A 10,024-nucleotide genomic window follows, 5' to 3' on the forward strand; every position below is an offset into this window, starting at 1 on the left:
GACTTTGATAACTACAAGAATAATTACAAGTGCACATAGTGATACTGTAGTTGTCCTAACTATTTCACAGTCATTTGAGCTGGTGATTCAGGTTTTCTTTTTCGTAATTGCAGTTAATACCAAGACATTCACACTGTCTTTAGGAGGGGAGGTCCTAAGATATAAAATGCTGTATTAAACTAGCCTAACTACAGTGTATGCATTTGCAGTTCACATAAAATTGGTATTACACATTGGTTGCTGAATTTAATCTTACAACAGGCATGGAGGCAAAGACATTCTATAAGAAAGTCGCAGTTTGCGCTATCAAAAAGCAAGGGTTAAGAATCCATTTTTATTTACATTATTTATTATTAAGTTTGTGTTGTCCTTCCGATTTAATCTCAAAATTGCTCTACAGAAATCTGGAAAGGAGAACAAGCTATGCCCAGGCAGGAAAGCAACAGCAGCAACTCGGTTTGTAAGAAGAAAGAAATCAGTCTGTACAGTAATTGTTTTTTATTATAACAATGATAAATACTCATGTACTGTACATGTCCATGTTGTAATAAAGGTATTAAATTACTCTTAAAATTGGTTTCTCAAGCCTGCACTGATTAAAAACCAGTGTCCCAGCAGAGTCAAAGTTTCGAAGCAGGAGTAACGACTTTGACAAGAAAGCTTTTGAATTTGGAGGCAAGGGTTGGCTGGTTGGAGGAGCGTTTGAAAGAAAAAGCACACCAGTCTCGGCCGCCGACAACAGATAAGGGCACCTCCACAGACGGCTTTCCCGCATTGATGTCGACTCTTTTGGAGACTCCCACTCTAGAGTCTGATGAAAATGAACCGTTTCCTCATTATTCTGCATTAGAAGAGAAAACAACCTCAGCCAGCAGACACTTGGATGATGCAGATGTAAGTCTAGATTTTCCATCAGCGGCCTCTACACCCCTCGTTGACCGCACTTTCAGACAGCAAACTTTATCGGAAAACATTTCGTCAATGCAATCAAAGGCAGAACATTCAAACCATCGTCTAACAAATATGTCGATGGTTAGTTGCACACCAGTTTGAGAAAATTTGGGATTTTCATCTGTGTCCAACACAACGTCCTTTTGTTTGAGACTGGCTGAAACACCATCAAACGCCTCACATTATCATGTTCGTCGGTATCATACAGGGAGTAATCCAACCTGACATAACCCCTGGAGACAGAGCAACGAATGTATCTGGATTCAACAGGACCAGATGGCAAACCAAGAGCAGATCGTTTTGCTGTTAATCTGTTTAAATGGTTAATTCCTCTTCGCGTCTATCAGGACTGGGTAGGATTGGTAAATTTAGATGGTTCCAGGGGAAACAACGCCCCACAACGTGTGTCAAGCAATTTCTGATGTTGTTGCAAAGAAATTTCACGCCACAGCCCAGGACTGGAAGCGAATAAAAGATAGAATTAACGAACTACTCAGAAAGAAACAATTAAGTTTTCCTCTGTTTTACTGTGTTGTGCAACAAGCACTGTTTGATTTATTTACTGTTTATTTTCCCTATAAATAAATAATTGCTTTAAATTTTATACTGTCTTACACAGTTCCTATCAAAAAACAGATGATAACAATGTTTAAACATTATAATTGATATTTAACTAGTTTTTCCAGAAAAAGTCAAACAAAATAAAAGTATGAGTTATTATTATCACTACATTATTATGAGTGAAAATGAGTAAACTCGGGCCAAAATCCACATAAAAAAACAACTATACTCAATTTATTGCAAATGTTTTATTTAAAATATATTTTTATCTTAAAATGGATAAATTTTAACTACAGATGGAGTACTTTTTAATCTAAAACAAATGAACTAAACTATAGTTTGCAACTATTTAAAGTATGTAAAACCTACTTTGTGGGTGTAGCACTTTTTATAGTGTCTGTACTAAGCTCTATGTACGTAACACTTGTTAATATATCACAAATATTTAAAATATCGTCAAAACACAAATTAAAGTGTAATCCGTCTTAATCTGTATTCCTGCCTATGTAACCACTCAATAAAATCCTTACAGTAATGAAAACATGGTCTGATTATATTAAATAGAAATATAAGTAAAAAAGCATCTTCAGCTTGCTCTTTTAGTTGAAAAATAGCATATTAAGCTGATTAAACTAACTAATGACAAGATTGTGAAAATGGTGGAGAGTTATCACAGATCGTCTGAGCACCGGTCGAACCGGTTTTTACATGTAAATTATATTTCGCACCTCATTGGGGGAAGAGATGGCGAGAAGAGATTGAGTCAAGAGCATACTAAAACCTTCCCCCAATTTAATGCACTAACAAACATCATGCAGTCTAGTATATTGAATCTGTGAAGCAATCAAGGTACAATATTAAATCAGATCAAAACAGATCAGTGTATCAAAACTATTATAGTATGAGTAGGCTCCTGTTTTGCTGTTTTTGACTTTATCTAAAAGCCAGACCGACCAAATTTTTCATTCACTGCTAAAGTAGTTAAATATGCTTATACTGTAGATATGAAGGTTACATTTACATAAAGGCACAATTGCAAGTAAATTACAAACTGCATAAAATGAACAGTTTGTAAAATATGAATGAAGAATATGAATGAAACAGTATTGTAAAATATGAATGAAACAGTATTAGACACAAATATATGATATGGTAGTATATATACAATAAAAAAACTATTTACACGAGTGCTCAAATGCAAAGCAAACGCAATTATTAATTTATTGTGTATATTTAACTTTATTCAGCCTTTTAAGTCATATGAAAAATAACGTGCCTACCAGCCCACTATTATTTTTGTTCCAATTTAAAAGTGAAAGTGAATAATCTTTAATAAAGTTAGCCTAATACAATATTGTTTCCAATGCTAAAGCAAACATGATTTTGTTTTAGTCTATTCACTACTCAGCAAAATATTTTGTTGATGGTGTGGGGGGAAGGGGGGGTATTTTGACCGCAAAAATGAACACATTTTATTTTAAAGTTAAAATATCAGCCTATAAATATTTCACCATAGGAGCATGGCTCCAGAGCCGCAGCCTATAAATATTTCACCATAGGAGCATGGCTCCGGAGCCGCAGCAGAGGCATGAAAGAGCCGCAGGTTGGCGACCCCCGATCTAGGCTATATATTTAAATATATGCATATATATTAAAAGAAAGATTGACACAAACATAATAAAACTCGACCAAAATCCAATCTAGTGTTTTCTCGAACTAATGTGTATGAAGGCTGCTGTCCTGCACGCACCCGACTTTGCAACCATTCTGAAGCGCTGCTATTTTAATGTTATGACTTTTAATAGCTTTTGTTTTTTGTTTTTTAAAATAAAACCTCACAATATAAAGTTATAATATTAAAGAGAACTGCGCCTGAGAACTGCCACCTGAAACATGACTGTCACCTACTGGTCTGAGACATGGCGTCTCTTGAAATCTCGCGCACTGCCGCAAGTCGCCATGAGATTCCTGTCCCTCTGCCGCGCATTTTTTACTGCCCCATCTGTAAGCACTGTGTTAAGACACAGGCTTAAGGATGAAACACAGGCTCTAATACCCGTTTACACAAAATATAAGCACTATGTTGAGACACAGGCTTAAGGACAAAACAGGCTCTAATACCCATTACACTAAATATAAGCACTATGTTACAGTGTTACTGTTATACTCAGCAAAAAAAGAAACATCCTCTGACTTTCAACTGTTTTTACTTTCAGTAAACTTAATGTGTAAATATTTGTATGAACACTAAAAGAGTCAACACCATAAGACATAAACTAAAAATGTTTCCCAATGTGTCCCTGAATGAAGGGAGGATTAAAATCAAAAGTACCAGTCAGTATCTGGTGTGGCCACCAGCTGCTTGAAGTACTGCAGTGCATCTCCTCCTCATGGACTGCCTATTGCGGACAGTCTGAGCACTGATGGAGGGATTGTGTGTTCCTGGTGTGACTCGGGCAGTTGTTGTGGCCATCCTGTACCTGTCACGCAGGTGTGATATTCGGATGTACCCATCCTGTGCAGGTGTTGTTACACGTGGTCTTCCACTGTGAGAATGATCAGCTGTCCTTCCTGTCTCCCTGTAGCGTCGTCTTAGGCGTCTCACGGTGCGGACATGGCGATTTATCACCCTAGCCACATCAGCAGTCCTCATGCCTCCCTGCAGCATGCCTAATGCACGTTCACGCAGATGAGCAGGGACCCTGGGCATCTTTCTTTGGGTGTTTTTCACAGTCGGTAGACAAGTCTCGTTAGTGTCCTGCGTTTTTAGAACTGTGACAATATATGCCTACTTTCTGTAAGGTGTTAAGGTCTTAACGACCATTCCACAGGTGCATGTTAATTAATTGATTATGGTTAATTGAACATGCATGGAAAACATTGTTTAAACCCTTTACAATGAAGATCTGTAAAGTTATTTGGATTTTTACATTATTGTTGAAATACACAGTCCTGAAAAAAGGACGTTTCTTTTTTTTGCTGAGTATATATTAAAAGAAAGATTGACCAAACATAATAAAACTCAAACCTTATTTGTCACATACACAGTCATACACAGTACAATATGCAGTGAAATGCTTAGACAACTGCTCGTGACCTTAAAAATAAAAGGATATCAATAGGAGTAGGAAATAAATTTAAAATATTCATGAAATTTTGAAATTCATATTTATGAAAATTAAAAATAAAGGGTAAACTCGACCTAAATCCAAGGTGTATGAAGGCTGCTGTCCCGCATGCACCCGACTTTGCATCCAATCTGAAGCGCTGCTATTTTAATGTTATGACTTTTAATAGCTTTTGTTTTTTGATTTTCACTATAAAACCTTAATATAAAGTTATGATATTTAAAACTGAAAATATTACAGTAAATATGATTTCCACACAATTACTTTATTTGTTTGTTTTAACCTGCGCCTGAGAACTGCCACCTGAAACATGACTGCTACCTACTGGTCTGAGACATGGCGTCTCTTGAGATCTTGCGGGCTGCCACGAGTTGCCATGAGAATCCTGTCCCTCTGACGCGCATTTTTTACTGCCCCATCTGTAAATGATTAAAATAGAATAATTTCATATATAGTGGAACCTAGGATCACGAGCATAATTTGTTCTGGAAGCAGGCTCTTATATCAAAACACTCAAATAATTAAAGCAAATTTCCCCCATAAGAAATAATAAAAACTGAATGAAAAACGAATGATTATTCGTTCCACAAACCCCCCCCCCAAAAAACAAATATATAAAAAAATATATATAACAAATTAATCTGCACTTAAAAAAACACTTAGAAAAGATTATAGATCCATTCTCTCTCTTTCTCAGCCTATACTGTTTGTGTCTCCTCACCTTATATGTTTTTTCCCAGTAAAATGTACTGATTAATCACTATGCTATGCATCCTTAGCATGCGATGTTTATGGTATTTGTCAGGAACAAATAATAATAATAGTTTACCATAACTAAAATAATTGTAATGTAAAACAATAATAACTGATAATAATAATAATAATAATAATAATAATAATAATAGGATTATCTAGTTAGAATAACAGCTACTGCAGTATTGTACTGGACTGCAGGATAACTGCAGTTACACTTAATTAGTTTAATAATCGTAATACAGGGCTATTTAAGCCTGTTTAATAAGTATAATGTTACAGAATCATATTTAAATACAACTGTATTCACAGTTCAACTGCTACATTCAACTGCTCGCCCTACCACAGAGGGAGCGCTGGTTCGAACCCCGGGTGATGCTGTGATGCTGTTTTCCTCTTAGAGCCAGAGGCACAGAGAGAGCTGATTGGTCGAGCTCTCTCAGGGGGGAGGGATGAGAGGTACTTGCGCTCCCACATTAATCACGGCTCTACACCATCAGGGGCGTCTGTGAGCTCGTGCATGGGGAAGGAGCGGCTAGCGCTTACCTCAGAGTGTGTTACTCTGCTCCTAACGGTGCGTGAGCGAGCAGTTCGAAAAGATGCGGTCGGCTCGCGTCACGTGGTTCGGAGGAAACACGGGATAGCTTTCGCCCTCCCGACTGAGTGGTAGTAGTAGCCTTAATGTGGGAGCCCCCTAGTGACGGGGAGGAATTGGCTACACGACTAGATTGGGGAGAAAATCGGGGGAAAAGAATTGGACAGGACTAAATAAAAATAAATAAAAAAAGTTTGACCCCACTCAGCAGCGATACGGGGTAGGGGACTGCGAACTGCTGGCCATAAAGTGGGCTATGGGGGAATGGCGTCACTGGATCCAGGGTGCCAGTGAGCCGTTCATCGTCTGGACCGATCACCAAAACCTCATCACTATCCGAAACATGAAACAACTTAACCCCAGACAGGCGCGGTGGGCATTATTCTTTGAACATTATAATTTCCATCTTTCCTACCGCCCGGGGTCCAAGAACACCAAGGCAGACGCCCTCTCACGACAACACGAGGAAGACGTACCACGGGCGGACCCCACGCCTGTCCTTTCCACATCTAAAATCATCGCACCGCTGCACTGGGATTTGTAAACAAGAGTTTGCCAGGCGTAGGCAGAGGAAACCAAACCAGCAGGTGTGCCACCCGGACGACTTTACGTGGCACACTCCACGAGAGTAGAGGTTCTCAGTGGGGACATTTGTCTCCCCTATCTGGACATCAGGGCACTGGCTGCTCCCTTCAATTTATTCAGCACGCCTTCTGGTGGCCATCAATAAAGAAGCACATCGACGAGTTCGTCCAGGCATGTCCTGTGTGTGCCAGGGCAAAGGATAACAACCAGCCGACGCTGGGGGAACTCCAACCACTACCCATTCTAAGTCGGCCCCTGGACACACATAGCCGTAGACTTCATCACGGGCCTGCCAGTCTCGCTCAATCTCCACATCTCGTCTGCCACGAACCTAAGTCCATTTGAGGTATGCCACGATTTCCAACCCTCCATGTTCGAACACCAGGAACCAGAGGTTGATGTCCCGTCATCCAACAAGCCAACAGGGACAGGGGGGTACTGTCACACACACCTGGACCCGGAAGTAGTACGGTCGCAAAACAGGAAGCATAAAAGGAGACAAGATGACGCTTCACATCGCTCAGTCATTGAGTTCACCCATGTTGGTTCAGATCGTCCGTCAGCCATTTTGTGAGTACTCACTTTCTTGAGTTATCTTTCTGATTGTGAGTGTATTCGAGTGTATTTCAACTCAGTTGAAATAGTTAGTTAAATTAAGTGGAATTAGTGGAAACATAAGGAGATGCTAAAGAAGTTAACAGGACTGTCCACAACCTTCATGGTTTACTCTCCTCATTTTCTGACTACATAGTACCAGTAAGAACGTAAAGCTACATTCAACCTGGGTATGACCGTCAAGGTCAGGTGTACTTATTCAATTCAATTCAATTTTATTTATATAGCGCATTTAACAATGGTCATTGTCTTGAAGCACCTTCACAAAAATGAAGGAATTTTTAAGAAAAGAAAATAGTCATATTCATATTTGATGTTTATCACCAATCCCCCCCCCCCCCCCATTTTATCTGTAACAATGTGTAGTGGGCATTTCAGAAAAGGCTTGGAAAAAGTGTTGGAATAGCAAGACTTAATTCAATTAAATTTTATTTGTATAGCGCTTTTAACAATTTACATTGTCACAAAGCAGCTTTACACAATCAAAAGAATTAAGTTTGTATAAAATGTGAATGAGTATGAATCAAAATGATATGATTGTCCCTGATGAGCAAGCCAAGGACAATGGCGACAAGGGCAAGGAAAAATTATCTGAGATGATAATAGGAAGAAACCTTGAGAGGAACCTAGGGTTACTAGGTTACTCAACAGGAAACCCATCCTCATCTGGGTAAAAACAGATAGCAAGGATTGATGTGCATAATATTATGCGAGACTGAAAGTTCAGTATAAGAGGAGATGTGTAAGATTAAAGTCCAGTTTGTTCCTGGAAGCTCAGGTAGACTGTAAGAAATTCCAGTCCTGAACTATTAAGCATCTAAAGTCACAGGTCCTCGGGGAGCAACTGTCTGAATCAGTCGAGGACAGGACCACCTTCATGGAAAAGAGGAGCCATCCCCAGTCACCACATGCATCCCAGGCAGACCACACGGGACATCCATGTGATGAGATCTCCAACCAGAAGCAGAACTCCAAGACGAGTTAGACAGGTCCAGAGGGCAGAGAAGGTCTGGATCACTGGCAGCTCAGGAGCGACATGTATAGCTCAGAGAGATAGGTAGAGGAAAAAGGAGAGAGGGAGAGAGAGAGAGGAGAGAGCAGAAGAGGAGAGCGCAAAAGAGATGGAGAGATGGCAGTTAGGTATGGTCACATTCGAACAATGTATAAGGTGAATGTATATTTAGTGCAGAGTGCAAGCAGGGACTCCGGCAAGACTAACTATGACAGCATAACTAGGCCAGGGGTAGCTCAGTGGTTAAGGCATTGGACTACGGTTTGGAGGATCCCAGGTTCAAACCCCACAACCACCAAGTTGCCACTATTGGGCCCTTGAGCAAGGCCCTTAACCCTCAACTGCTCAGATGTATAATGAGATAAAAAATGGAAGTCGCTCTGGATAAGAGTGTCTGCCAAATGCCTAAGGGTAAAGATAACTAAAAAGGGAGAGCCAGAAGGAAACACAGACATGAAGGCTTCCTGAGATGTAAAGCAACCAATCACCTCACCATCAACAAACCTGATTGATCAATGAGAGTGGGGAAGACAGCATCTAAACATACCAGGTTACCTAATACTCTACCCAGATCATGAGTCCCCCAGATTGAAAGAAAGAAATAAGAGCTCTGACAATATACAATGTTGAACAGAAATCAATATATTCTTGTGCAACATAATTTTAATATTAAACAATTTAAATGTTACAGTATCATGTTACAGTGATCATACTACTTTTAAGTTCAACAATATGGTATTAGATCTCATGTAAATTAAAACTTATAGTTTTACTTAATTTAAAATACTGTCCCAACCAAAATAATGCGAAAGTGGGAATTTTCATGTCCATTAGTTAGTCCTGCCGGAGTCTCTGCTTGTACTCTACAATAAATATACATTTACATTATACATTATATGACTGTGACCAGACCTAACTGTTATCTCTTCTCTTCTAACCTCTCTCCTACTCTTTCTCTTCCCTCTCTCCCCTCTCTCTCCCTCCCAAGCTACACATGTCGTTCCTGAGCTGCCAGTGATCCAGACTCCCTCTGCCCTCCGGACCTGTCAGACCCATCCTGGTGCCCCACTTCTGGTTGGAGATCTCATCACATGGATGCCCTGTGTGTCTCTTTGGGATGTGTCTGTTCAAGTTCAAGTTCAAGTAGGCTTTATTGTCATTACAACCATATACAGTTAGTACACAGTGAAACGAAACAACGTTCCTCCAGGACCAAGTGGCTACATGCAACATAAATTTACAACATAAATTACCATAGACACTAAACTAGCTAACCAAGAGGCCTAGTTAGCTGGCTAGCAGAGACAGGACAGAGAGACCTAACATAAATTACAACATAAATTAACAAAAACTAACTAGCTAAGTAACATTTTTATAGACAACATAAGTGCACGTGCAAATGTGCAAACAAGAGCAACAACAAAGTGACAGTGCGCAACCACGACATAACAGAACATAAAATATGGTGTTGAGGTAGTGGGTAATCATAAACATTCCTTAAAACAGCAGCAAGAATTGAGGAATTAGTGCAAAATGTAGTCCAGTAATGATCATTGTGCAAAAGAGATAAACAGTGAAGCATTTACAGGTTGGTGTGTACGATAATTTGGTGGTGTAGGTCAGTGTGTCTGCACGTGTTGATTAGTCAGTCCAGTCTCAATATTTTGAGGTAGTTGAGTTAAGCTGTGTGATGATGTTTGTGTTTGTGTTTGTGTGTGTGTGTGAGTGTGTTTGTGTTCATCAGTCCAGTCCCTTTTTGTTGAGGAGACGGATGGCTTGTGGAAAAAAGCTGTTGCACAGTCTGGATGTGTGTGCCCGAATGCT

The sequence above is a fragment of the Clarias gariepinus genome, chromosome 18, assembly GCF_024256425.1.
Source record: "Clarias gariepinus isolate MV-2021 ecotype Netherlands chromosome 18, CGAR_prim_01v2, whole genome shotgun sequence".
NCBI lineage: Eukaryota > Metazoa > Chordata > Actinopteri > Siluriformes > Clariidae > Clarias > Clarias gariepinus.